The 25,546-nt window shown below is 49.2% G+C and overlaps 1 protein-coding gene and 3 non-coding genes across 5 annotated transcripts in view; 1 reads left to right on the forward strand and 3 right to left on the reverse strand.

Annotated features, from left to right (window-relative positions):
• Window positions 1-25,546, forward strand: part of LOC138571570 (tetraspanin-33-like) — a 935,706-nt gene that overhangs the window by 287,944 nt on the left and 622,216 nt on the right. The gene's annotated exons all lie outside the window — the stretch shown is intronic.
• TRNAN-GUU (transfer RNA asparagine (anticodon GUU)) lies at window positions 11,167-11,240 on the reverse strand. The gene has a single exon. It is a non-coding gene; the product is annotated as a tRNA-Asn (tRNA).
• On the reverse strand, window positions 12,062-12,133 carry TRNAW-CCA (transfer RNA tryptophan (anticodon CCA)). The gene has a single exon. It is a non-coding gene; the product is annotated as a tRNA-Trp (tRNA).
• On the reverse strand, window positions 18,755-18,828 carry TRNAN-GUU (transfer RNA asparagine (anticodon GUU)). Its single transcript has one exon. It is a non-coding gene; the product is annotated as a tRNA-Asn (tRNA).

Consider the following 25,546-nt stretch of genomic DNA (forward strand, 5'->3'; position numbering starts at 1 on the left):
GGACAGACAATCAGAGATGAGTGAGGGAGAAGAGGTGGCTGAAAATGAGTTGAGTGTCATCCGCATAGCACTGGAAGTTGGGATAGAGCATGGCAATGCAGTTGGCAAGATGTGCCAGGTATTGGTTGAACAGCCAGGGAGAGAGGTTAGACCCCTAGGGAACACCCTAGGTAGAGATAGAGATAGAGGAGAGGAAGGACCCAAGTTGAACCGGGGAATGTCGATCAGAGAGGAAAGAAGTCAGCCATGCCAGGGCCTGACCAGTGATCCCCAGGTTATCATGGAGAGGATTGAGCAGGATGGCATGGTTGACCGTACCAAAGGCAAAAGAGAGATCAAGCAAGATGAAAACACAGGGGGTGTTGGAGTCAAGGTTGGAGAGCAGGTCTTCACGGATGTTCAGGAGAGCAGTTTCCATGCTTCTGGCAGCTCTGAAGCCAGACTGATGGTCACGGAGGCAAACAACAGATTCAGTGTGAAGATTAAGCTGGGAGATGGCCAGCTTTTCCAGGAGTTTGGCAAGGAAAGGAGTGATGGAGATTGAGCGATAGTTGGCCAGGCAAGACGGGTCGGTAGAGGGTTTCTTAAGAAAAGGGTGCCGAAGGGAGTGCACAAGGGAGGACGGGAAGACTCCAGTGGTGAAGGAATGGTTGCAGAAGTCGATCAGGGCAGGAGCCAGGGAGTCGATGTGGTCCTTGATGGTTTTGGAGGAGCTGGGGTGAACCTGTTTTGACAAGACATTCATAGATCAGACTTGTCTGGAAAGCTTGTCAGGGGAGAACGGGGGAAAGGCACAGAAGCAGGGAGAACCATGGTGGTTAGGGACCTCCTGCTTAGAGCAAAAACAGTCTGAGGCACCCATGGGGTGCATACATTACAAAGGTGACAAAGATACATTTAATAGCCACCAATTATCACAAGATTGATTGATTGATATTTTATTTCTATCGCGCTCGTACACAAGTGTTTCAGAGCTCGACAAGGCAAGGGAGGGGAACAGGGGAGAACAAAACAGCGATCTTACTTGGCCCAGTGACATTGAGAACGCGCAAGTGCATGGGAGAGGGGGGAGAGGAAAAGTGCATGGAAGGGGGGGAGAGGTGGAAAGTGCGAAGCAGAGGAGAAACAGATAAATAACAATAAATAAATAATAAAGGCAACAAACAGTGGTAATGCAGCCAGAAATTTGCAAGTGCTAGGTTTAAGGCAGCAGACAGGATAGGTCCGATATGTGCAGGAAGAAAAAGGGGGGGCTGTATGGGTACAGATACAGACCCCAGTGCAAGGGGTGGCCCGGAGGCAGTGCGGGAGGGTGACAGGATGAGCAGGTACCTGGGCCCAAAAGCCAGAGGGTGGCCAGGTGCATGGTGCCAAGAGAGAACAGATCAGCAGGGGAGAGGGGGAGCGAAGGCAGAAGAAAAGAGGAAGGTCTTGAGGTGCTTCTGGAACCGGAGATGGTTCTCCTCAAGTTTTAGAGTGACAGGGAGGCTGTTCCAGAAGGAGGCCCCAGCCGAAGACAGAGATCTACCCCCAGCTCGTTTCCTAGAAAAACGACTGACCCTGAGTGAGTTGGAGTTAGAGGAGTGAAGAGCTCGAGAGGGGAGGTATTTGCGGAGGGATAGCTGAAGATATTTTGGACCCAGGCCCCAGAAAGCCTTGTGGACAATGCAGAGGGTTTTGAATACAATCCTTGCATCCAATGGGAGCCAGTGAAGAGATTTCAGAGCTGGAGAGATACGATCCCAGGGGTTGAGGCCAAGGACAAGTCTCACAGTCCTGTTCTGAATTAGTTGCAGAGGGCGCAGAGTAGAGGCAGGTAGATTTAGAAAGAGGCTGTTACAATAGTCCAAGCTAGAGAGAACCAGAGCTTGAGATGCCATGAGCTTCTGGGGGAAGGAGAGGAAAGGCAGAGTACCTCTGAATAGGTGCAGTCTGAAATTTGACTTTTTAGAGACCTCAGAGATGTGGGCGGAGAAGGAAAGGGTGGAGTCATAGATGACCCCGAGGTTCTTAGCCTCACAGGTGGGGGTAGGAGGAGTGCCAAGGGAGGCCGGCCAGAGAGTGAGGGGAAAGGGTGGTGAAGGTTTGCCGATGAGGAGGATCTCCGACTTGCTGGCATTCAGACAAAGATCATTGGCGGCACACCAATCTTGAATGGCAGTTAGGCAATCGGAGATGAGAGAGGGAGAGGAGGTGGCAGAGGGCAGCCTGAAAATGAGTTGAGTGCCGTCAGCGTAGCACTGGAAATTTGAGCAGAAAATGGCAATGCAGTGGGCGAGAGCCAGGTATTGGTTGAAAAGCTAGGGCAAGAGGTGAGACCCCTGGGGAACACCACAGGTAGAGAGGAAGATAGATGAAAGGAAGGACCCAAGTTGGACCTGGGAGGGTCGATCTGAGAGGAAAGAGGTCAGCCAGGCCAGAGCCTGATCAGTGATACCCAAGTTTTCACGGAGACGGTTGAGCAGGATGGTATGGTTGACCATGTCGAAGGCAGAATAGAGATCGAGGAGGATGAGGACAGAGGGAATGTTAGAGTCAAGGTAGGTGAGCAGATCTTCACGGATGTTTAGGAGAGCAGTTTCCATGCTTCTGGCAGCTCTGAAGCCAGACTGGTGGTCATGGAGACAGCCAACAGAATTGGAATGAAGTCAAAGCTGAGAGATGGCCAACTTTTCCAGGAGTTTGCCAAGAAAGGGAGTAATGGAAATTGGGCGATAGTTAGCTGGACAAGAAGGATCAGCTGTGGGTTTCTTGAGAAGAGGATGCACAAAGGAGTGCTTCAGAGGGGAGGGGAAGGATCCAGAGGCAAAGGAGTGGTTACAAAAATCAGCAAGGGCCGGAGCGAAGGTGTCAATGTGGTCCTTGATGCTTTTAGAGGAACAGGGATGAACCTGTTTTGAAGAGGCTTTCATAGATCAGACTTGTCGAGCAACCTCATCAGGGGTGAAAAGAGGAAAGGACAAGAAGGATGGTGGGAGGGTGGCTAAAGGAGGGTCAGCAAGCACAGATGGAGAGGGAAGAGGAGGAGGGGCGGGCCAGGATGTGCCACTTTATTTTTTACTTCCTCGCTGCAGCGAGGAGGTAATGATATAAATGGGTGCATTAGCACCCTATTGTTGTTAAATGCGGTCCGCTGCCGCAGGCGCATTCAACAACAATGAGCGCCTGCCACGCCTTCTCCCAACATGCCAGCTCAGCCCTTGAAAGACTCTGCCGAGCTGGCGTGGTTGGGGGCTAATGGCGCCTTTTGATATCAAGAGCGCAGGCGCTTCCAACAGCAACAGCGTGCCTTCTCCCACCACGCTAGCTCGGGGGAACCCTTGAAAGACTCCCCGACCTGGAGCGGGGGGCTAAAGGTGCCTGTTAGGCAGAAACCTGTGCAGTTCCCTTGGGGAACACTGCAAAAGATTTAAGACTACAGGTAGAGCAGTAAACCCCTTTGGTAGCAGTCTGTACCACCCAGATTTACCTGGTAGCTGTGGCTGAGCAGTCAGACTTCTCTCAAGAAGAGTTAGGCAGTATGTAAAGTATACACAATATGTACCAAAACACAATAGCACAAGCAAACACTGACCAGAGCTTGGTTTCAAAAGTATATAGTTATTTATTTAAAATACACATAAGTTAAAAACACTCTAGCAAAAATATAGTAAAAGCACTTCAACACAGTTATAATGAAAGTAGATTCAATCCTTTCTCCTATCTAGACAACTCTAGGTAAAACACCACTTAATTAAAACAGAGGTGAGTGCTTGACGTTAGATGACACTCTAGTAGTTTCCAAGAAAGGGAGAGAAAAAGCAGAAATGGGTTAGACACACCACTCTAAGGTCCAGAGCACTTGCAATAGGCTTAAAGAAGAATAAAGTCACAGGTGAGCAAAAGTCACTAGGCAGGGCCCACTCTTAGAGTAGCCGGAGCGAAAATGTGCCCAAGATCACACTGTTAGTTAGAGATTCAAAGTCTTGCAAAGAGTCAAAAAGAGGTTAGAGTGGCTCAGAAAGTTTAGCCAAAGTGTCCCAGGCACTCCCAGGTTCGAAAGCCGGGGACTAAATCTACCCCGTACAGTCGGTAGCAAGGGAAGCCAGGCAGAACACAGTACCTTAAGCGGAAAGGATCCTCCAGCGGTGGCAGTTGTTCCAGGCAGTGGCAGCAGGGCTCGACGTCGGTCAGGGGAGAAGAAGTTCTCGCTGAAGAGCAGAAGAAGAGGGTCGTTGCACTGCCCGGGAAGAAACCAGCCGCGGAGTCCTCCGGTTAAAGGGTTGGTGCCGACTTTCGCGGTATGGGGGTAAAGTGTGGTATTCCGGTTGCCGGGGTGCTTGGCACAGGCAAGGCGGCCACGAGATACCTCAAAGAACGGAAAGAAGGCGAAAACTGGTTGTCCCCACCAGTCAAGGGAAGGAGCCACTCCGTTAAGAGTTCTCCTCGGTCGTCGGGAAAAAGTGGTGAGACGGTTCAGCAGGGCTCCACCGGGTGGTGTCGTCGAAGCAGGTCGGCTCAGCTCTTCCCTCGTCGGATTCTTGGTCCTGTGGCGACTTCTGAAGTCCCAGTCCCCAAAGCCCTGCTTTTATGCAGCAAACCCCCATTCACCCAGCCTAGCTGTCACTCAACCATGCTAAGTGGTGAGCCGGGCGGCTCACCACTTGGGCCAATCAGGACGGAGTGCGACTTGAGTTACCAAGGTAACTCAGTCCAGGGTGCCTAAATCCCCCTCCACCCCTCCTAAGTACCCCAGACAGAGTGGCACCACTTTGGAGGGCTTCTGTGGAGAAGCCCGCCAAAAGTGGAACAAAGGGCTCCACTTTGGGTCAGAGTTACAGAGGCGAACACCAACGCCATTTTTGAATCAAGTTTTGGCAAAAAGTCCCAACCGGAGTTATAAAAATAAATATATAAACCGGCGGTATGTTTAAGGCTACCGTAAATAAATAATTAAATGTGTTAGCCTAAAACAATGGGAAATCCCATAGGGAAATATTCGCGGTCGAATATAAAAAGTAGTTTCCACTGCCACCAGCCAAAACTTGATCAGGGGGGACGGAGACGTGCCCCCTCGACTAACAGACCCTGGGGCAATCGAATTGCCCCAGCCAGTACGTCCACAATATGATGGTTTGTACTGGTTCTGTTCAGGATTCAAGACTAGCAAAGTCTTTGGTGACTTTACATGCCCTGGGAGACAGTAGTCAGTCCCAGGGTATGGAGTCTATGTTGGGGAGTCCCTAGGACACCCCTGGGTCACGGCACAGAGGGTGCTGTGTGACCCACATCACAAAAATACATGAGGCCCTATGGAGTAAAAGACCCCATAGCCCATTCAACACAAGGTTTAACCAAGAAAACACACTTCAACATGTCCAAGAGTGAGGGTAAAAGAGTCTCACTCTTGGCAGGAGAAAAAAATTAAACCCCAGAAATCCAGCAAAGCTGCTGGGGGACTCACTAGGTAGGGAAATTCAGCCTAAACAGAGAATTCTCCCTAACACTCGCCCCCCCCAGACTAAGGGACAGGAGGATTTAATCCACTCCTGGATGAACCTCATACCTCTAGTCGATGATATACATCCTAGAGAGTCCATCAGCATTTTGATGGTGACACCTTGACCTATGTTCAATGGAGAACTCAAAGGTTTTCTTTTGCAAGCTAACGGACCTACAGACCCTTTGAGGAACATCAGTCTTTTTGTTATAGGGGATCTGGTTGACCAGTCCCTCAGAAGTTGGTACAACTTCTGAACCTATGTTAGGCTTTTTCAAGGGGTCCTTATAAAGGATTCCCTTAGATCTAGAGGGGCCTCCAAGGTTCCTCACCACCTCTCTTGTGGGAGCAGGTTGGGTCTTAGGCCTCTTGGTTGGAGGGGTTGGGGTTAGGCAATGTACCTGCTTCCCCTTCCTCTTAGATCTACCCTTACCTATTTTAGGAGTTTCCCCCCTAATATTAGGATTTGAGTTGGGGTCTTCAGTAGAAGGTCCAACAGTCTGAAGGTTTTTGGCCTTAGACTTTTCTTTTCTGGTTTTCCACCAGCACTGAGAATTACCAGTTCTCTCAGGTCCAGATAGGGGCCTAGTTGGTCTATCCACCTCTTCCTCAGAAGCAGGGGGAGTCAGAGACTCTGAGACTAGGGGAACAATGATGGAGCTTGGTTGGGGCGCCCATGTTCCTAGCATACTATCCTGAAATGTGCCTGGGTTAGAGGTCAACTTACTAACACCAGGGCTTGTAGTGGGGTTCTCAGTAGAGGGTCCCACAGGCTTAGAAGGGTCCTTCAAGGTAGCCTGTCTAGCCAATTTGGTTAAGTTCTGCTTCTCCATACTGGGAGGCCTGGGGGTATGTGACACTACTCCTAGAGTTCTTAGGTCATTCCCTAACAGGACCTTCCCAGGTACCTCAGTCTGAACACTGACAGGGATCCTTACTGTCATGTTGTTACATTGAATGAGGGCTGGTAGAATAGGAACCATTTGGACAGGGCCTCCAGACATCTTAGTGGGACCTTTGGGTGCTTTGGCCACATCCTCAGGTTGAAAGAAGCTTTCATCCACTACTGTTCTGCTGGCCCCAGTGTCTCTCCTGGCAGGAGTATCCTGGCCATTGACAAGAACACTGTCCACATAATACACCTTAGAGTTAACAGGTAGGGAGTTATACACAACCCTATTCTGGGGACTAACCAGACCCATAGGCTCTAAGTTTACAGTTGCTTGAAGACCCAAGGGTTCTTCAGCAAAGAGTTCAAAGTGGGCACTAGCCATCTGTACTTCATCCTCAGGAGTGAAGGCTAAGGAGACTGTGCTGATCCCTGCAGGTTTACCCTTGCACTTGGGATCTCCTTTGATATGGTCAGTACCCTGACAGACATAGCATTGTCCAAATGCTCTCTGGAAGGGTGGCTTGTTCTGACCTCCTTCTGGCTTGTGGCCAGAAGGTACACTAGCCTGATTCGGTTTACCCTGGGGCTTACCCTGGTTATTTGGTTGTTTGTGGCCCTCTTGGGTATGGGAGGTATTAGAATTCTCTTTGGAGTCCTTTTTAGGCTGTTTCTCCCCATCCTTCCTCTGAGTTACCCCAGAATCCTTGGGAGTGGCCCTGTTGGCAACCCACAAGTCAGCAGCCCTAGCTAGCTTCCTAGGATCCAATTCCTGTGAATCAGCCAAGTGCTGTCGGAGCTCAGGAGAGCAGGCATCATAAATTGACTCCAACATAAAGAGATTTCTCATCCCCTCATAAGTGTTCACCTTGTAACCCTTAATCCATCCCTCTAAGTTTTTCAAACATTCACTCACCCAGGTAGCCCAAGGGGTACCATCATGCTTTTTGAGGCTCCTAAACCTCTTAAGATACTGGGAAGGGGTCTTCCCAAACCTAGCTATCAAAGCTAGTTTCACACATTCATAGTCCTTCCTATCCTCCTCCCCCATCTCCATTACCACATCAGTTGCAACAGGGGGAAGCCTAGAGAACAACCAGGTGAGTAAGTCATTTCCTGTGATGTTCTGGAGCCCATGATTATATTCAAACAGAGACAACCAATCCAACACATCCAACTTAGGCTCATACATACCAACCAATTCTTTAGGCATCCGGGGTCTTTTAGGACTGGAACTTCTAGAGGAGCCAGAGAGAGAAACATTCTCAACAGATAATTTCTTCATTTCTAAGTCATACTTGAGCTCCATTTCCCTTAGCCTTAGTTCTTTGTCAGTTTGAGCATTAAGTTTCTTATACTCCAATTCTAGCTTCATTTTCTCCAGTTCAAAGTACTGAGGACTAAATGTGGGACCTGGTAAAGGTCCAGTAGGCACAGCAGGTAGAGCAGGCAGAGGCCTAGGGGGGACAGTTACAACAGCCTCACCCTCCTCTTCTGACTCTTCCTCAGAAACATCAACATTTTGCTCCATGTTAACTTCAACACTGTCATCTACAGTTGCTGGAGTGGTAGGTTCCTCTGAACCATCACCCAGACTTTGGTTAGCTAACAATCTTTCAATCAGCTCCATTTTCTTGTCCTTAGTCAGGAGATCCTTATGTTTACAGAGCACTCTTAAACAATCAGCAGTTTTGGCTGCAAGGGACTCTTGACTATAGCTTTCTATAACTGACATGTTAGAGGTTTTACTCTTTCAGTGCCAAGCTTTGTGGTTAGTTGCACTAAGGTATCTAAAGCACAATAAAATGTATACTCAATACAAATCCCACCGCTGTACACCAGTGTTAGGCAGAAACCTGTGCAGTTCCCTTGGGGAACACTGCAAAAGATTTAAGACTACAGGTAGAGCAGTAAACCCCTTTGGTAGCAGTCTGTACCACCCAGATTTACCTGGTAGCTGTGGCTGAGCAGTCAGACTTCTCTCAAGAAGAGTTAGGCAGTATGTAAAGTATACACAATATGTACCAAAACACAATAGCACAAGCAAACACTGACCAGAGCTTGGTTTCAAAAGTATATAGTTATTTATTTAAAATACACATAAGTTAAAAACACTCTAGCAAAAATATAGTAAAAGCACTTCAACACAGTTATAATGAAAGTAGATTCAATCCTTTCTCCTATCTAGACAACTCTAGGTAAAACACCACTTAATTAAAACAGAGGTGAGTGCTTGACGTTAGATGACACTCTAGTAGTTTCCAAGAAAGGGAGAGAAAAAGCAGAAATGGGTTAGACACACCACTCTAAGGTCCAGAGCACTTGCAATAGGCTTAAAGAAGAATAAAGTCACAGGTGAGCAAAAGTCACTAGGCAGGGCCCACTCTTAGAGTAGCCGGAGCGAAAATGTGCCCAAGATCACACTGTTAGTTAGAGATTCAAAGTCTTGCAAAGAGTCAAAAAGAGGTTAGAGTGGCTCAGAAAGTTTAGCCAAAGTGTCCCAGGCACTCCCAGGTTCGAAAGCCGGGGACTAAATCTACCCCGTACAGTCGGTAGCAAGGGAAGCCAGGCAGAACACAGTACCTTAAGCGGAAAGGATCCTCCAGCGGTGGCAGTTGTTCCAGGCAGTGGCAGCAGGGCTCGACGTCGGTCAGGGGAGAAGAAGTTCTCGCTGAAGAGCAGAAGAAGAGGGTCGTTGCACTGCCCGGGAAGAAACCAGCCGCGGAGTCCTCCGGTTAAAGGGTTGGTGCCGACTTTCGCGGTATGGGGGTAAAGTGTGGTATTCCGGTTGCCGGGGTGCTTGGCACAGGCAAGGCGGCCACGAGATACCTCAAAGAACGGAAAGAAGGCGAAAACTGGTTGTCCCCACCAGTCAAGGGAAGGAGCCACTCCGTTAAGAGTTCTCCTCGGTCGTCGGGAAAAAGTGGTGAGACGGTTCAGCAGGGCTCCACCGGGTGGTGTCGTCGAAGCAGGTCGGCTCAGCTCTTCCCTCGTCGGATTCTTGGTCCTGTGGCGACTTCTGAAGTCCCAGTCCCCAAAGCCCTGCTTTTATGCAGCAAACCCCCATTCACCCAGCCTAGCTGTCACTCAACCATGCTAAGTGGTGAGCCGGGCGGCTCACCACTTGGGCCAATCAGGACGGAGTGCGACTTGAGTTACCAAGGTAACTCAGTCCAGGGTGCCTAAATCCCCCTCCACCCCTCCTAAGTACCCCAGACAGAGTGGCACCACTTTGGAGGGCTTCTGTGGAGAAGCCCGCCAAAAGTGGAACAAAGGGCTCCACTTTGGGTCAGAGTTACAGAGGCGAACACCAACGCCATTTTTGAATCAAGTTTTGGCAAAAAGTCCCAACCGGAGTTATAAAAATAAATATATAAACCGGCGGTATGTTTAAGGCTACCGTAAATAAATAATTAAATGTGTTAGCCTAAAACAATGGGAAATCCCATAGGGAAATATTCGCGGTCGAATATAAAAAGTAGTTTCCACTGCCACCAGCCAAAACTTGATCAGGGGGGACGGAGACGTGCCCCCTCGACTAACAGACCCTGGGGCAATCGAATTGCCCCAGCCAGTACGTCCACAATATGATGGTTTGTACTGGTTCTGTTCAGGATTCAAGACTAGCAAAGTCTTTGGTGACTTTACATGCCCTGGGAGACAGTAGTCAGTCCCAGGGTATGGAGTCTATGTTGGGGAGTCCCTAGGACACCCCTGGGTCACGGCACAGAGGGTGCTGTGTGACCCACATCACAAAAATACATGAGGCCCTATGGAGTAAAAGACCCCATAGCCCATTCAACACAAGGTTTAACCAAGAAAACACACTTCAACATGTCCAAGAGTGAGGGTAAAAGAGTCTCACTCTTGGCAGGAGAAAAAAATTAAACCCCAGAAATCCAGCAAAGCTGCTGGGGGACTCACTAGGTAGGGAAATTCAGCCTAAACAGAGAATTCTCCCTAACAGTGCCCGGGGGGGCGTGGCGGCATGGGCGTTCGCCCGGCTCGCCCCCTTCCTAAGGCCGGGCCTGATGCCCCACCACGGGAGCCTCAGATGGCCAACCATCATGTACAATGGGCCCGACACATCTTCAGCCGGGCCTGGCCACCACCATGGCCTATGTGAAGAATCATCTGTGGCTCAGTGGCTTTTGAGTATTTCCTACATCTGCTGCGCCCTGGCTGCTTTGCTCTGCTCTCGCTTCCGCGGCAGAATACTTTGTTATTTTATGTGTACTTGGGTTACCTGGGCATCAGTGTCCCTAGTACCTGCAATTGCGCTATATGTCTGTGAAGGGACTTTGTGGCGCAAGCCTCTGACTCCAGATCAGAGAAGGCTGCGTGGCCGGTGGGGTCTTTTGTGCCCTATATGTCAGAGCGATAGCTATTCCCTCACTAGGAACAGAGGCTTTTTCATAGGGCCCTTCTCTCCGGCCGTTGGTGCATTTTAGGGCAGTACTGCTGCACCCAGTGCCAGGGGAGAAGTGCACAGTGCTGCTAAGAGCCCCACTGCCCACCACATGTTGCGGGATATTGGTGCCATGTCAGGCCACATCTATTGTCTATGAGCACAGATATCAGCCGCACACCCTCATGCCCACATGTTTCCGGTCACCCCTACACCATTAGCAAACCGTTTTCAGATGTTAAAGCCGTTTGGGGTGCAGACGCACCCGCTGCTATAAATACTTTGTGTATCAGTATGGAGGCAGCGTCATTGTGGGTCCTCTCTGCTCTCAGCATCCGACGTTGCTGTTTAATGGGGTAAAGGGAGGCTCCAAGAGGTAGAAAAAGAACTCGTCCCTGGGTGGGCTTGAACCACCAACCTTTCGGTTAACAGCCGAACGCGCTAACCGATTGCGCCACAGAGACGGGCGAGAGCAATTGTTTCCTGAGCAGATGTCACGCTGTGATAGCAGAGCACGCATGGATATAGAGCTTGTTTATATGTATGATGTTTAGGAATGCATGGAGATCCTATAGCAACACAGACACGTGCGTTCCTGCTCCTCCCGTGTGCAAACCAGTCCATGAAACCCTGGTCTGAGTTTCCACGTGTCCTCTTCTCTTTGTCCAACAACTCCTTTCAGAATGGTGGCAATTCGACCAGATACACACATTTATGAGAACAATATCCATTGCATTTGGGAGACACCAGTCAATTCCAGGTTTTCGTTTTGCATTCTGGGACTTGTAGTCGTGGATGTCCCCATTATAAACCCAGAACTGGACTTTGCCTCCCAAATGGAGTGGATAATGTTGGCATGTATGCAAACAAACAGAAAAAACGTGCCCTTTGCATATCTGCCCCATTACCCCCACGCCCCTCTTCCTCATCCAATGCTTGCATATGAGGGCATCAACCTCCTCGACAGGAACCCTTTTCTATTCCTTCATTTGTTCATGCCTCTCCTATTCCTGGGAGTGTAACTCTCCCTTACTCCTGCATGCCTTCGTTTTTTTTTATAATTGCTGCCTGAAGGCAGGGACTCTGGTGGTGGGAGGTGGTGGGGGCGGGGGGCTGTGATACTTACCGGCTAAGTGTACAATAAAAAAGAAGCAATGGTTAGAGACCGGGGTCCGTTTCTAGAGGAACATGTCTGTGCATGACTTTTGTGCAGTATTGGCTAAAAACTACCTCACAGTTTACGATAAATACATTTTCATATTGCGATACAAAAACATGGCAGACTTGACCCCGACGTGATTTGAACACGCAACCTTCTGATCTGGAGTCAGACGCACTACCGTTGCGCCACGAGGTCCCGCCTCAGGAAAGTGCCCACACTCTGTGGACTGGTGACATTGAGGGCGCATACATGGACAGAACATATATAACGCCCAACACACTCTGCCTTGTGCGCGAGATAAATGACAGTCAGGCCGCCGGTGTTATGTAATGTTGTGCGCCCCGTGCCCTTCCAGTCCCCCCAATGGTCGCAGCTCAGCACAGCTCGGTCTGCAGAGGCTTCACTTTATTACTACCCAGGTTAAACCTGCAGCGACGGAAACAGCCGAAGACTGGGGGAGATGCAAATGCACGGGATACTAAATATTACATAACCCCGGAAAATACACAAAAGCACCTGTGCCACAGATGATCTTTCACATGGGGGTTATCTCGGCAACAGTAACCCATTTCATATTGCACTTTTATATAACTCCCACCCAGTGCTTTAAGTGGGATTGGAAATAGAGGGGGACCCCTAGTTAGGGGGTGTGGCAATGTTAATAGCTTATGTTATTATATCATGCTATTATAAAACAAGGCCTAATGACTATAAAGGTGCTCCATATATAATAATAGTGCTAATTTGGGTATTTTGCACAACAAAGTTATTTGCCCTTTGGCTTGCTTATGGCAACTCATTCTAAGTCACTTCCGTGGTTCCTCCAAGTATAAAAAACTGATGATGCTCCTTGTAATGTCCTTTTTTGTGACGTCACTTCTGTTGGAGCAAGCCATATGCAAATTAGGAGGTTTGCCTGTATTTTGCCTATGGGTTGCATTTAAAGGCCCTGAACAGAAGTCTGTTTCACATGAATGGCAGGATTTTAAACACTGAAACAAAAACGGCATGGCCTTTGTTGTGGTTTTTCAAGTTAAATTAAAGAGCCACGTGGGAAGAGGCCTACCCGTCATGACCAACAGACAAGCAGCATTTTAATTTACAAATGAAGGAGGAATCAAAGATCCCTGTCACACATGGAAAACATGATTTGTACACATTGAAAACAAAAACGGCCTGCACAGGTGTGTGCAAATAAAAATGGTTTCATAAAGTCAAAAATTGAAAAAAATATATCACTGCTCAACGAAAAATGTCAGGAAAACAAAACATGTGTGCGGGTTGACCAAAAGCAATGTATATTATGTTTCACCTACAAACCTCCAGTGACATTTGAAGAGCCAATTTGTCTTCATGGAAATTGTCAGCCCAAGGCAGTCACATTTGCTGGCTGTAGGCAAAACTTCACAAGGACATCTCCCACTTCCAGCCTGGATGTCACATGTCCCATCTAATGACAAACCACAATAAATATGTCCTGCTTAAGGCTTCGAAATTCAGTGTTCTCCAGACTTGTTGGCTCTGAAAGCATTGACTTCAAGAAAAGTTACCCCCTGGCTTGAGCTTGACTAATATTTGTGAAAATGGGGGCACCCACTTCAAGGAGCCAGCTTCCAGCACAAAGGAGACTGATAAAAAAAAAACTCTGGCCACAGGCTGAGCCAGTGAAAACAAAGGGCCGGAAGGCAGGAGTCAGGGCCATTTGTCCCACATGAAGATTCATAATTCATTTAAAAGGACTATTATCATTTAGGCCTTTTTAACAGCCATTATAAGGCGGATGGATTTCATCTATGGAAACTTATGTAATTTCCAGGCTATTTTGGGGATATCCAATTCATCTTCTTGTAACTCTGAGAACTGTAAGGGCCAGTTAAATTAGGTTTCTGGCTGATCTGAACATGTTCCATATGTGAGAGTTGGTGAGCGGTGGACATTGAAATTAGGGATATGCTTAATAACTTACATATTCATAACTGTTGTATTTTTATGGAAATGACAGAAAGGTGCCACATGGCCATGCTACATGATACGGATTTTGTGGCCGCTTATCTAATTCCCCATGATTAGCTGAAACAGAATATATGTTTAGTATGGCAGTTGCTAGTAAAATTATGAAGTTGTGATACATAAATCGTTTTTGCCAAAAAGGTGAAAGGAGAACAAAGGGCGATTACAATTGGGAATTGCCATATGTTGCTCCACACCCCTAAACCAATCCTGACTTGGAGGGTAGGTTTGGGAGGAGAGTGAAGGGTAACTGCCCAATCCTAGTGGCATGGATTATTGCAGGCAGATTTAGAAAGAGGTTGTTGCAATAGTCCAGCCTAGAGAGGACCAGAGCTCTGGAGACAGTGAGCTTCTGGGGGAAAGAGAGGAAAAGAAGAATACCTCTAAGGAGGTGCAGCTGGTAGTGTGACTTCTTAGAGACGTCAGAGATGTGAGGAGAGAAGGAGAGTGTGGAGTCGATGATGATCCCGAGGTTTGTAGCCTCACAGGTGGGAGCAGGAAGAGGGCCCAGAGAGTCCGGCCAGAAAATGACAGGGAGTGGGTGTGCTGATGAGGAGAGTCTCAGTCTTACTGGCATTAAGAAAGAGATCATTGGCAGCACACCACTCCTGGATGGCGGACAGACAATCAGAGATGAGTGAGGGGGAAGAGGTGGCTGAAAATGAGTTGAGTGTCATCCGCATAGCACTGGAAGTTGGGATAGAGCATGGCAATGCAGTTGGCAAGATGTGCCAGGTATTGGTTGAACAGCCAGGGAGAGAGGTTAGACCCCTAGGGAACACCCTAGGTAGAGATAGAGATAAAGGAGAGGAAGGACCCAAGTTGAACCGGGGAATGTCGATCAGAGAGGAAAGAATTCAGCCATGCCAGGGCCTGACCAGTGATCCCCAGGTTATCATGGAGAGGATTGAGCAGGATGGCATGGTTGACCGTATCAAAGGCAAAAGAGAGATCAAGCAAGATGAAAACACAGGGGGTGTTGGAGTCAAGGTTGGAGAGCAGGTCTTCACGGATGTTCAGGAGAGCAGTTTCCATGCTTCTGGCAGCTCTGAAGCCAGAGTGATGGTCACGGAGGCAACCAACAGATTCAGTGTGAAGATTAAGCTGGGAGATGGCCAGCTTTTCCAGGAGTTTGGCAAGGAAAGGAGTGATGGAGATTGAGCGATAGTTGGCCAGGCAAGACGGGTCGGTAGAGGGTTTCTTAAGAAGAGGGTGCCGAAGGGAGTGCACAAGGGAGGACGGGAAGACTCCAGTGGTGAAGGAATGGTTGCAGAAGTCGATCAGGGCAGGAGCCAGGGAGTCGATGTGGTCCTTGATGGTTTTGGAGGAGCTGGGGTGAACCTGTTTTGACAAGACATTCATAGATCAGACTTGTCTGGAAAGCTCGTCAGGGGAGAACGGGGGAAAGGCACAGAAGCAGGGAGAACCATAGTGGTTAGGGACCTCCTGCTTAGAGCAAAAACAGTCTGAGGCACCCATGGGGTGCATACATTACAAAGGTGACAAAGATACATTTAATAGCCACCAATTATCACAAGATTGATTGATTGATATTTTATTTCTATCGCGCTCGTACACAAGTGTTTCAGAGCTCGACAAGGCAAGGGAGGGGAACAGGGGAGAACAAAACAGCGATCTTACTTGGCCCAGTGACATTGAGAACGCGCAAGTGCATGGGAGAGGGGGGAGAGGAAAAGTGCATGGAAGGGGGGGAGAGGTGGAAAGTGCGAAGCAGAGGAGAAACAGATAAATAACAATAAATAAATAATAAAGGCAACAAACAGTGGTGATGCAGCCAGAAATTTGCAAGTGCTAGGTTTAAGGCAGCAGACAGGATAGGTCCGATATGTGCAGGAAGAAAAAGGGGGGGCTGTATGGGTACAGATACAGACCCTAGTGCAAGGGGTGGCCCGGAGGCAGTGCGGGAGGGTGACAGGATGAGCAGGTACCTGGGCCCAAAAGCCAGAGGGTGGCCAGGTGCATGGTGCCAAGAGAGAACAGATCAGCAGGGGAGAGGGGGAGCGAAAGCAGAAGAAAAGAGGAAGGTCTTGAGGTGCTTCTGGAACCGGAGATGGTTCTCCTCAAGTTTTAGAGTGACAGGGAGGCTGTTCCAGAAGGAGGCCCCAGCCGAAGACAGAGATCTACCCCCAGCTCGTTTCCTAGAAAAACGACTGACCCTGAGTGAGTTGGAGTTAGAGGAGTGAAGAGCTCGAGAGGGGAGGTATTTGCGGAGGGATAGCTGAAGATATTTTGGACCCAGGCCCCAGAAAGCCTTGTGGACAATGCAGAGGGTTTTGAATATAATCCTTGCATCCAATGGGAGCCAGTGAAGAGATTTCAGAGCTGGAGAGATACGATCCCAGGGGTTGAGGCCAAGGACAAGTCTCACAGTCCTGTTCTGAATTAGTTGCAGAGGGCGCAGAGTAGAGGCAGGTAGATTTAGAAAGAGGCTGTTACAATAGTCCAAGCTAGAGAGAACCAGAGCTTGAGATGCCATGAGCTTCTGGGGGAAGGAGAGGAAAGGCAGAGTACCTCTGAATAGGTGCAGTCTGAAATTTGACTTTTTAGAGACCTCAGAGATGTGGGCGGAGAAGGAAAGGGTGGAGTCATAGATGACCCCGAGGTTCTTAGCCTCACAGGTGGGGGTAGGAGGAGTGCCAAGGGAGGCCGGCCAGAGAGTGAGGGGAAAGGGTGGTGAAGGTTTGCCGATGAGGAGGATCTCCGTCTTGCTGGCATTCAGACAAAGATCATTGGTGGCACACCAATCTTGAATGGCAGTTAGGCAATCAGAGATGAGAGAGGGAGAGGAGGTGGCAGAGGGCAGCCTGAAAATGAGTTGAGTGCCGTCAGCGTAGCACTGGAAATTTGAGCAGAAAATGGCAATGCAGTGGGCGAGAGCCAGGTATTGGTTGAAAAGCTAGGGAAAGAGGTGAGACCCCTGGGGAACACCACAGGTAGAGAGGAAGATAGATGAAAGGAAGGACCCAAGTTGGACCTGGGAGGGTCGATCTGAGAGGAAAGAGGTCAGCCAGGCCAGAGCCTGATCAGTGATACCCAAGTTTTCACGGAGACGGTTGAGCAGGATGGTATGGTTGACCGTGTCGAAGGCAGAATAGAGATCGAGGAGGATGAGGACAGAGGGAATGTTAGAGTCAAGGTAGGTGAGCAGATCTTCACGGATGTTTAGGAGAGCAGTTTCCATGCTTCTGGCAGCTCTGAAGCCAGACTGGTGGTCATGGAGACAGCCAACAGAATTGGAATGAAGTCAAAGCTGAGAGATGGCCAACTTTTCCAGTATTTTGCCAAGAAAGGGAGTAATGGAAATTGGGCGATAGTTAGCTGGACAAGAAGGATCAGCTGTGGGTTTCTTGAGAAGAGGATGCACAAAGGAGTGCTTCAGAGGGGAGGGGAAGGATCCAGAGGCAAAGGAGTGGTTACAAAAATCAGCAAGGGCCGGAGCGAAGGTGTCAATGTGGTCCTTGATGCTTTTAGAGGAACAGGGATGAACCTGTTTTGAAGAGGCTTTCATAGATCAGACTTGTCGAGCAACCTCGTCAGGGGTGAAAAGAGGAAAGGACAAGAAGGATGGTGGGAGGGTGGCTAAAGGAGGGTCAGCAAGCACAGATGGAGAGGGAAGAGGAGGAGGGGCGGGCCAGGATGTGCCACTTTTTTTTTTACCTCCTCGCTGCAGCGGGGAGGTAATGATATAAATGGGTGCATTAGCACCCTATTGTTGTTAAATGCGGTCCGCTGCCGCAGGCGCATTCAACAACAATGAGCGCCTGCCACGCCTTCTCCCAACATGCCAGCTCAGCCCTTGAAAGACTCTGCCGAGCTGGCGCGGTTGGGGGCTAATGGCGCCTTTTGATATCAAGAGCGCAGGCGCTTCCAACAGCAACAGCGTGCCTTCTCCCACCACGCTAGCTCGGGAGAACCCTTGAAAGACTCCCCGACCTGGAGCGGGGGGCTAAAGGCGCCCCGGGGGGCGTGGCGGCATGGGCGTTCGCCCGGCTCGCCCCCTTCCTAAGGCCGGGCCTGATGCCCCACCACGGGAGCCTCAGATGGCCAACCATCATGTACAATGGGCCCGACACATCTTCAGCCGGGCCTGGCCACCACCATGGCCTATGTGAAGAATCATCTGTGGCTCAGTGGCTTTTGAGTATTTCCTACATCTGCTGCACCCTGGCTGCTTTGCTCTGCTCTCGCTTCCGCGGCAGAATACTTTGTTATTTTATGTGTACTTGGGTTACCTGCCGCATCAGTGTCCCTAGTACCTGCAATTGCGCTATATGTCTGTGAAGGGACCTCGTGGCGCAAGCCTCTGACTCCAGATCAGAGAAGGCTGCGTGGCCGGCGGGGTCTTTTGTGCCCTATATGTCAGAGCGATAGCTATTCCCTCACTAGGAACAGAGGCTTTTTCATAGGGCCCTTCTCTCCGGCCGTTGGTGCATTTTAGGGCAGTACTGCTGCACCCAGTGCCAGGGGAGAAGCGCACAGTGCTGCTAAGAGCCCCACTGCCCACCACATGTTGCGGGATATTGGTGCCATGTCAGGCCACATCTATTGTCTATGAGCACAGATATCAGCCGCACACCCTCATGCCCACATGTTTCCGGTCACCCCTACACCATTAGCAAACCGTTTTCAGATGTTAAAGCCGTTTGGGGTGCAGACGCACCCGCTGCTATAAATACTTTGTGTATCAGTATGGAGGCAGCGTCATTGTGGGTCCTCTCTGCTCTCAGCATCCGACGTTGCTGTTTAATGGGGTAAAGGGAGGCTCCAAGAGGTAGAAAAAGAACTCGTCCCTGGGTGGGCTTGAACCACCAACCTTTCGGTTAACAGCCGAACGCGCTAACCGATTGCGCCACAGAGACGGGCGAGAGCAATTGTTTCCTGAGCAGATGTCACGCTGTGATAGCAGAGCACGCATGGATATAGAGTTTGTTTATATGTATGATGTTTAGGAATGCATGGAGATCCTACAGCAACACAGACACGTGCGTTCCTGCTCCTCCCGTGTGCAAACCAGTCCATGAAACCCTGGTCTGAGTTTCCACGTGTCCTCTTCTCTTTGTCCAACAATTCCTTTCAGAATGGTGGCAATTCGACCAGATACACACATTTATGAGAACAATATCCATTGCATTTGGGAGACACCAGTCAATTCCAGGTTTTCGTTTTGCATTCTGGGACTTGTAGTCGTGGATGTCCCCATTATAAACCCAGAACTGGACTTTGCCTCCCAAATGGAGTGGATAATGTTGGCATGTATGCAAACAAACAGAAAAAACGTGCCCTTGGCATATCTGCCCCATTACCCCCACGCCCCTCTTCCTCATCCAATGCTTGCATATGAGGGCATCAACCTCCTCGACAGGAACCCTTTTCTATTCCTTCATTTGTTCATGCCTCTCCTATTCCTGGGAGTGTAACTCTCCCTTACTCCTGCATGCCTTCGTTTTTTTTTATAATTGCTGCCTGCAGGCAGGGACTCTGGTGGTGGGAGGTGGTGGGGGCGGGGGGCTGTGATACTTACCGGCTAAGTGTACAATAAAAAAGAAGCAATGGTTAGAGACCAGGGTCCGTTTCTAGAGGAACACGTCTGTGCATGACTTTTGTGCAGTATTGGCTAAAAACGACCTCACAATTTACGATAAATACATTTTCATATTGCTATACAAAAACAAGGCAGACTTGACCCCGACCTTCTGATCTGGAGTCAGACGCGCTACCGTTGCGCCACGAGGTCCCGCCTCGGGAAAGTGCCCACACTCTGTGGACTGGTGACATTGAGGGCGCATACATGGACACAACATATATAACGCCCAACACACTCTGCCTTGTGCGCGAGATAAATGACAGTCAGGCCGCCGGTGTTATGTAATGTTGTGCGCCCCGTGCCCTTCCAGTCCCCCCAATGGTCGCAGCTCAGCACAGCTCGGTCTGCAGAGGCTTCACTTCATTACTACCCAGGTTAGACCTGCAGCGACGGAAACAGCCGAAGACTGGGGGAGATGCAAGTGCACGGGATACTAAATATTACATAAACCCGGAAAATACACAAAAGCACCTGTGCCACAGATGATCTTTCACATGGGGGTTATCTCGGCAACAGTAACCCATTTCATATTGCACTTTTATATAACTCCCACCCAGTGCTTTAAGTGGGATTGGAAATAGAGGGGGACCCCTAGTTAGGGGGTGTGGCAATGTTAATAGCTTATGTTATTATATCATGCTATTATAAAACAAGGCCTAATGACTATAAAGGTGCTCCATATATAATAATAGTGCTAATTTGGGTATTTTGCAAAACAAAGTTATTTGCCCCTTGGCTTGCTTATGGCAACTCATTCTAAGTCACTTCCGTGGTTCCTCCAAGTATCAAAAACTGATGATGCTCCTTGTAATGTCCTTTTGTGTGACATCACTTCTGTTGGAGCAAGCCATATGCAAATTAGGAGGTTTGCCTGTATTTTGCCTATGGGTTGCATTTAAAGGCCCTGAACAGAAGTCTGTTTCACATGAATGGCAGGATTTTAAACACTGAAACAAAAACGGCATGGCCTTTGTTGTGGTTTTTCAAGTTAAATTAAAGAGCCACGTGGGAAGGGGCCTACCCGTCATGACCAACAGACAAGCAGCATTTTAATTTACAAATGAAGGAGGAATCAAAGATCCCTGTCACATGGAAAACATGATTTGTACACATTGAAAACAAAAACGGCCTGCACAGGTGTGTGCAAATAAAAATGGTTTCATAAAGTCAAAAATTGAAAAAAATATATCACTGCTCAACGAAAAATGTCAGGAAAACAAAACATGTGTGCGGGTTGACCAAAAGCAATGTATATTATGTTTCACCTACAAACCTCCAGTGACATTTGAAGAGCCAATTTGTCTTCATGGAAATTGTCAGCCCAAGGCAGTCACATTTGCTGGCTGTAGGCAAAACTTCACAAGGACATCTCCCACTTCCAGCCTGGATGTCACATGTCCCATCTAATGACAAACCACAATAAATATGTCCTGCTTAAGGCTTCGAAATTCAGTGTTCTCCAGACTTGTTGGCTCTGAAAGCATTGACTTCAAGAAAAGTTACCCCCTGGCTTGAGCTTGACTAATATTTGTGAAAATGGGGGCACTCACTTCAAGGAGCCAGCTTCCAGCACAAAGGAGACTGATAAAAAAAAAAAACTCTGGCCACAGGCTGAGCCAGTGAAAACAAAGGGCCGGAAGGCAGGAGTCAGGGCCATTTGTCCCACATGAAGATTCATAATTCATTTAAAAGGACTATTATCATTTAGGCCTTTTTAACAGCCATTATAAGGCGGATGGATTTCATCTATGGAAACTTATGTAATTTCCAGGCTATTTTGGGGATATCCAATTCATCTTCTTGTAACTCTGAGAACTGTAAGGGCCAGTTAAATTAGGTTTCTGGCTGATCTGAACATGTTCCAAATGTGAGAGTTGGTGAGCGGTGGACATTGAAATTAGGGATATGCTTAATAACTTACATATTCATAACTGTTGTATTTTTATGGAAATGACAGAAAGGTGCCACATGGCCATGCTACATGATACGGATTTTGTGGCCGCTTATCTAATTCCCCATGATTAGCTGAAACAGAATATATGTTTAGTATGGCAGTTGCTAGTAAAATTATGAAGTTGTGATACATAAATCGTTTTTGCCAAAAAGGTGAAAGGAGAACAAAGGGCGATTACAATTGGGAATTGCCATATGTTGCTCCACACCCCTAAACCAATCCTGACTTGGAGGGTAGGTTTGGGAGGAGAGAGAAGGGTAACTGCCCAATCCTAGTGGCATGGATTATTGCAGGCAGATTTAGAAAGAGGTTGTTGCAATAGTCCAGCCTCACAGGTGGGAGCAGGAAGAGGGCCCAGAGAGTCTGGCCAGAAAGTGACAGGGAGTGGGTGTGCTGATGAGGAGAGTCTCAGTCTTACTGGCATTAAGAAAGAGATCATTGGCAGCACACCACTCCTGGATGGCGGACAGACAATCAGAGATGAGTGAGGGGGAAGAGGTGGCTGAAAATGAGTTGAGTGTCATCCGCATAGCACTGGAAGTTGGGATAGAGCATGGCAATGCAGTTGGCAAGATGTGCCAGGTATTGGTTGAACAGCCAGGGAGAGAGGTTAGACCCCTAGGGAACACCCTAGGTAGAGATAGAGATAAAGGAGAGGAAGGACCCAAGTTGAACCGGGGAATGTCGATCAGAGAGGAAAGAATTCAGCCATGCCAGGGCCTGACCAGTGATCCCCAGGTTATCATGGAGAGGATTGAGCAGGATGGCATGGTTGACCGTATCAAAGGCAAAAGAGAGATCAAGCAAGATGAAAACACAGGGGGTGTTGGAGTCAAGGTTGGAGAGCAGGTCTTCACGGATGTTCAGGAGAGCAGTTTCCATGCTTCTGGCAGCTCTGAAGCCAGACTGATGGTCACGGAGGCAACCAACAGATTCAGTGTGAAGATTAAGCTGGGAGATGGCCAGCTTTTCCAGGAGTTTGGCAAGGAAAGGAGTGATGGAGATTGAGCGATAGTTGGCCAGGCAAGACGGGTCGGTAGAGGGTTTCTTAAGAAGAGGGTGCCGAAGGGAGTGCACAAGGTAGGACGGGAAGACTCCAGTGGTGAAGGAATGGTTGCAGAAGTCGATCAGGGCAGGAGCCAGGGAGTCGATGTGGTCCTTGATGGTTTTGGAGGAGCTGGGGTGAACCTGTTTTGACAAGACATTCATAGATCAGACTTGTCTGGAAAGCTTGTCAGGGGAGAACGGGGGAAAGGCACAGAAGCAGGGAGAACCATAGTGGTTAGGGACCTCCTGCTTAGATCAAAAACAGTCTGAGGCACCCATGGGGTGCATACATTACAAAGGTGACAAAGATACATTTAATAGCCACCAATTACCACAAGATTGATTGATTGATATTTTATTTCTATCGCGCTCGTACAAAAGTGTTTCAGAGCTCGACAAGTCAAGGGAGGGGAACAGGGGAGAACAAAACAGCGATCTTACTTGGCCCAGTGACATTGAGAACGCGCAAGTGCATGGGAGAGGGGGGAGAGGAAAAGTGCATGGAAGGGGGGGAGAGGTGGAAAGTGCGAAGCAGAGGAGAAACAGATAAATAACAATAAATAAATAATAAAGGCAACAAACAGTGGTAATGCAGCCAGAAATTTGCAAGTGCTAGGTTTAAGGCAGCAGACAGGATAGGTCCGATATGTGCAGGAAGAAAAAGGGGGGGCTGTATGGGTACAGATACAGACCCCAGTGCAAGGGGTGGCCCGGAGGCAGTGCGGGAGGGTGACAGGATGAGCAGGTACCTGGGCCCAAAAGCCAGAGGGTGGCCAGGTGCATGGTGCCAAGAGAGAACAGATCAGCAGGGGAGAGGGGGAGCGAAAGCAGAAGAAAAGAGGAAGGTCTTGAGGTGCTTCTGGAACCGGAGATGGTTCTCCTCAAGTTTTAGAGTGACAGGGAGGCTGTTCCAGAAGGAGGCCCCAGCCGAAGACAGAGATCTACCCCCAGCTCGTTTCCTAGAAAAACGACTGACCCTGAGTGAGTTGGAGTTAGAGGAGTGAAGAGCTCGAGAGGGGAGGTATTTGCGGAGGGATAGCTGAAGATATTTTGGACCCAGGCCCCAGAAAGCCTTGTGGACAATGCAGAGGGTTTTGAATATAATCCTTGCATCCAATGGGAGCCAGTGAAGAGATTTCAGAGCTGGAGAGATACGATCCCAGGGGTTGAGGCCAAGGACAAGTCTCACAGTCCTGTTCTGAATTAGTTGCAGAGGGCGCAGAGTAGAGGCAGGTAGATTTAGAAAGAGGCTGTTACAATAGTCCAAGCTAGAGAGAACCAGAGCTTGAGATGCCATGAGCTTCTGGGGGAAGGAGAGGAAAGGCAGAGTACCTCTGAATAGGTGCAGTCTGAAATTTGACTTTTTAGAGACCTCAGAGATGTGGGCGGAGAAGGAAAGGGTGGAGTCATAGATGACCCCGAGGTTCTTAGCCTCACAGGTGGGGGTAGGAGGAGTGCCAAGGGAGGCCGGCCAGAGAGTGAGGGGAAAGGGTGGTGAAGGTTTGCCGATGAGGAGGATCTCCGTCTTGCTGGCATTCAGACAAAGATCATTGGTGGCACACCAATCTTGAATGGCAGTTAGGCAATCAGAGATGAGAGAGGGAGAGGAGGTGGCAGAGGGCAGCCTGAAAATGAGTTGAGTGCCGTCAGCGTAGCACTGGAAATTTGAGCAGAAAATGGCAATGCAGTGGGCGAGAGCCAGGTATTGGTTGAAAAGCTAGGGAAAGAGGTGAGACCCCTGGGGAACACCACAGGTAGAGAGGAAGATAGATGAAAGGAAGGACCCAAGTTGGACCTGGGAGGGTCGATCTGAGAGGAAAGAGGTCAGCCAGGCCAGAGCCTGATCAGTGATACCCAAGTTTTCACGGAGACGGTTGAGCAGGATGGTATGGTTGACCGTGTCGAAGGCAGAATAGAGATCGAGGAGGATGAGGACAGAGGGAATGTTAGAGTCAAGGTAGGTGAGCAGATCTTCACGGATGTTTAGGAGAGCAGTTTCCATGCTTCTGGCAGCTCTGAAGCCAGACTTGTGGTCATGGAGACAGCCAACAGAATTGGAATGAAGTCAAAGCTGAGAGATGGCCAACTTTTCCAGTATTTTGCCAAGAAAGGGAGTAATGGAAATTGGGCGATAGTTAGCTGGACAAGAAGGATCAGCTGTGGGTTTCTTGAGAAGAGGATGCACAAAGGAGTGCTTCAGAGGGGAGGGGAAGGATCCAGAGGCAAAGGAGTGGTTACAAAAATCAGCAAGGGCCGGGTCCTTGATGCTTTTAGAGGAACAGGGATGAACCTGTTTTGAAGAGGCTTTCATAGATCAGACTTGTCGAGCAACCTCGTCAGGGGTGAAAAGAGGAAAGGACAAGAAGGATGGTGGGAGGGTGGCTAAAGGAGGGTCAGCAAGCACAGATGGAGAGGGAAGAGGAGGAGGGGCGGGCCAGGATGTGCCACTTTTTTTTTTACCTCCTCGCTGCAGCGAGGAGGTAATGATATAAATGGGTGCATTAGCACCCTATTGTTGTTAAATGCGGTCCGCTGCCGCAGGCGCATTCAACAACAATGAGCGCCTGCCACGCCTTCTCCCAACATGCCAGCTCAGCCCTTGAAAGACTCTGCCGAGCTGGCGCGGTTGGGGGCTAATGGCGCCTTTTGATATCAAGAGCGCAGGCGCTTCCAACAGCAACAGCGTGCCTTCTCCCACCACGCTAGCTCGGGAGAACCCTTGAAAGACTCCCCGACCTGGAGCGGGGGGCTAAAGACGCCCCGGGGGGCGTGGCGGCATGGGCGTTCGCCCGGCTCGCCCCCTTCCTAAGGCCGGGCCTGATGCCCCACCACGGGAGCCTCAGATGGCCAACCATCATGTACAATGGGCCCGACACATCTTCAGCCGGGCCTGGCCACCACCATGGCCTATGTGAAGAATCATCTGTGGCTCAGTGGCTTTTGAGTATTTCCTACATCTGCTGCACCCTGGCTGCTTTGCTCTGCTCTCGCT

This window comes from Ambystoma mexicanum, chromosome 1p (assembly GCF_040938575.1).
Source record: "Ambystoma mexicanum isolate Mex_15411 chromosome 1p, UKY_AmexF1_1, whole genome shotgun sequence".
In the NCBI taxonomy this organism is placed as follows: Eukaryota; Metazoa; Chordata; class Amphibia; order Caudata; family Ambystomatidae; genus Ambystoma; species Ambystoma mexicanum.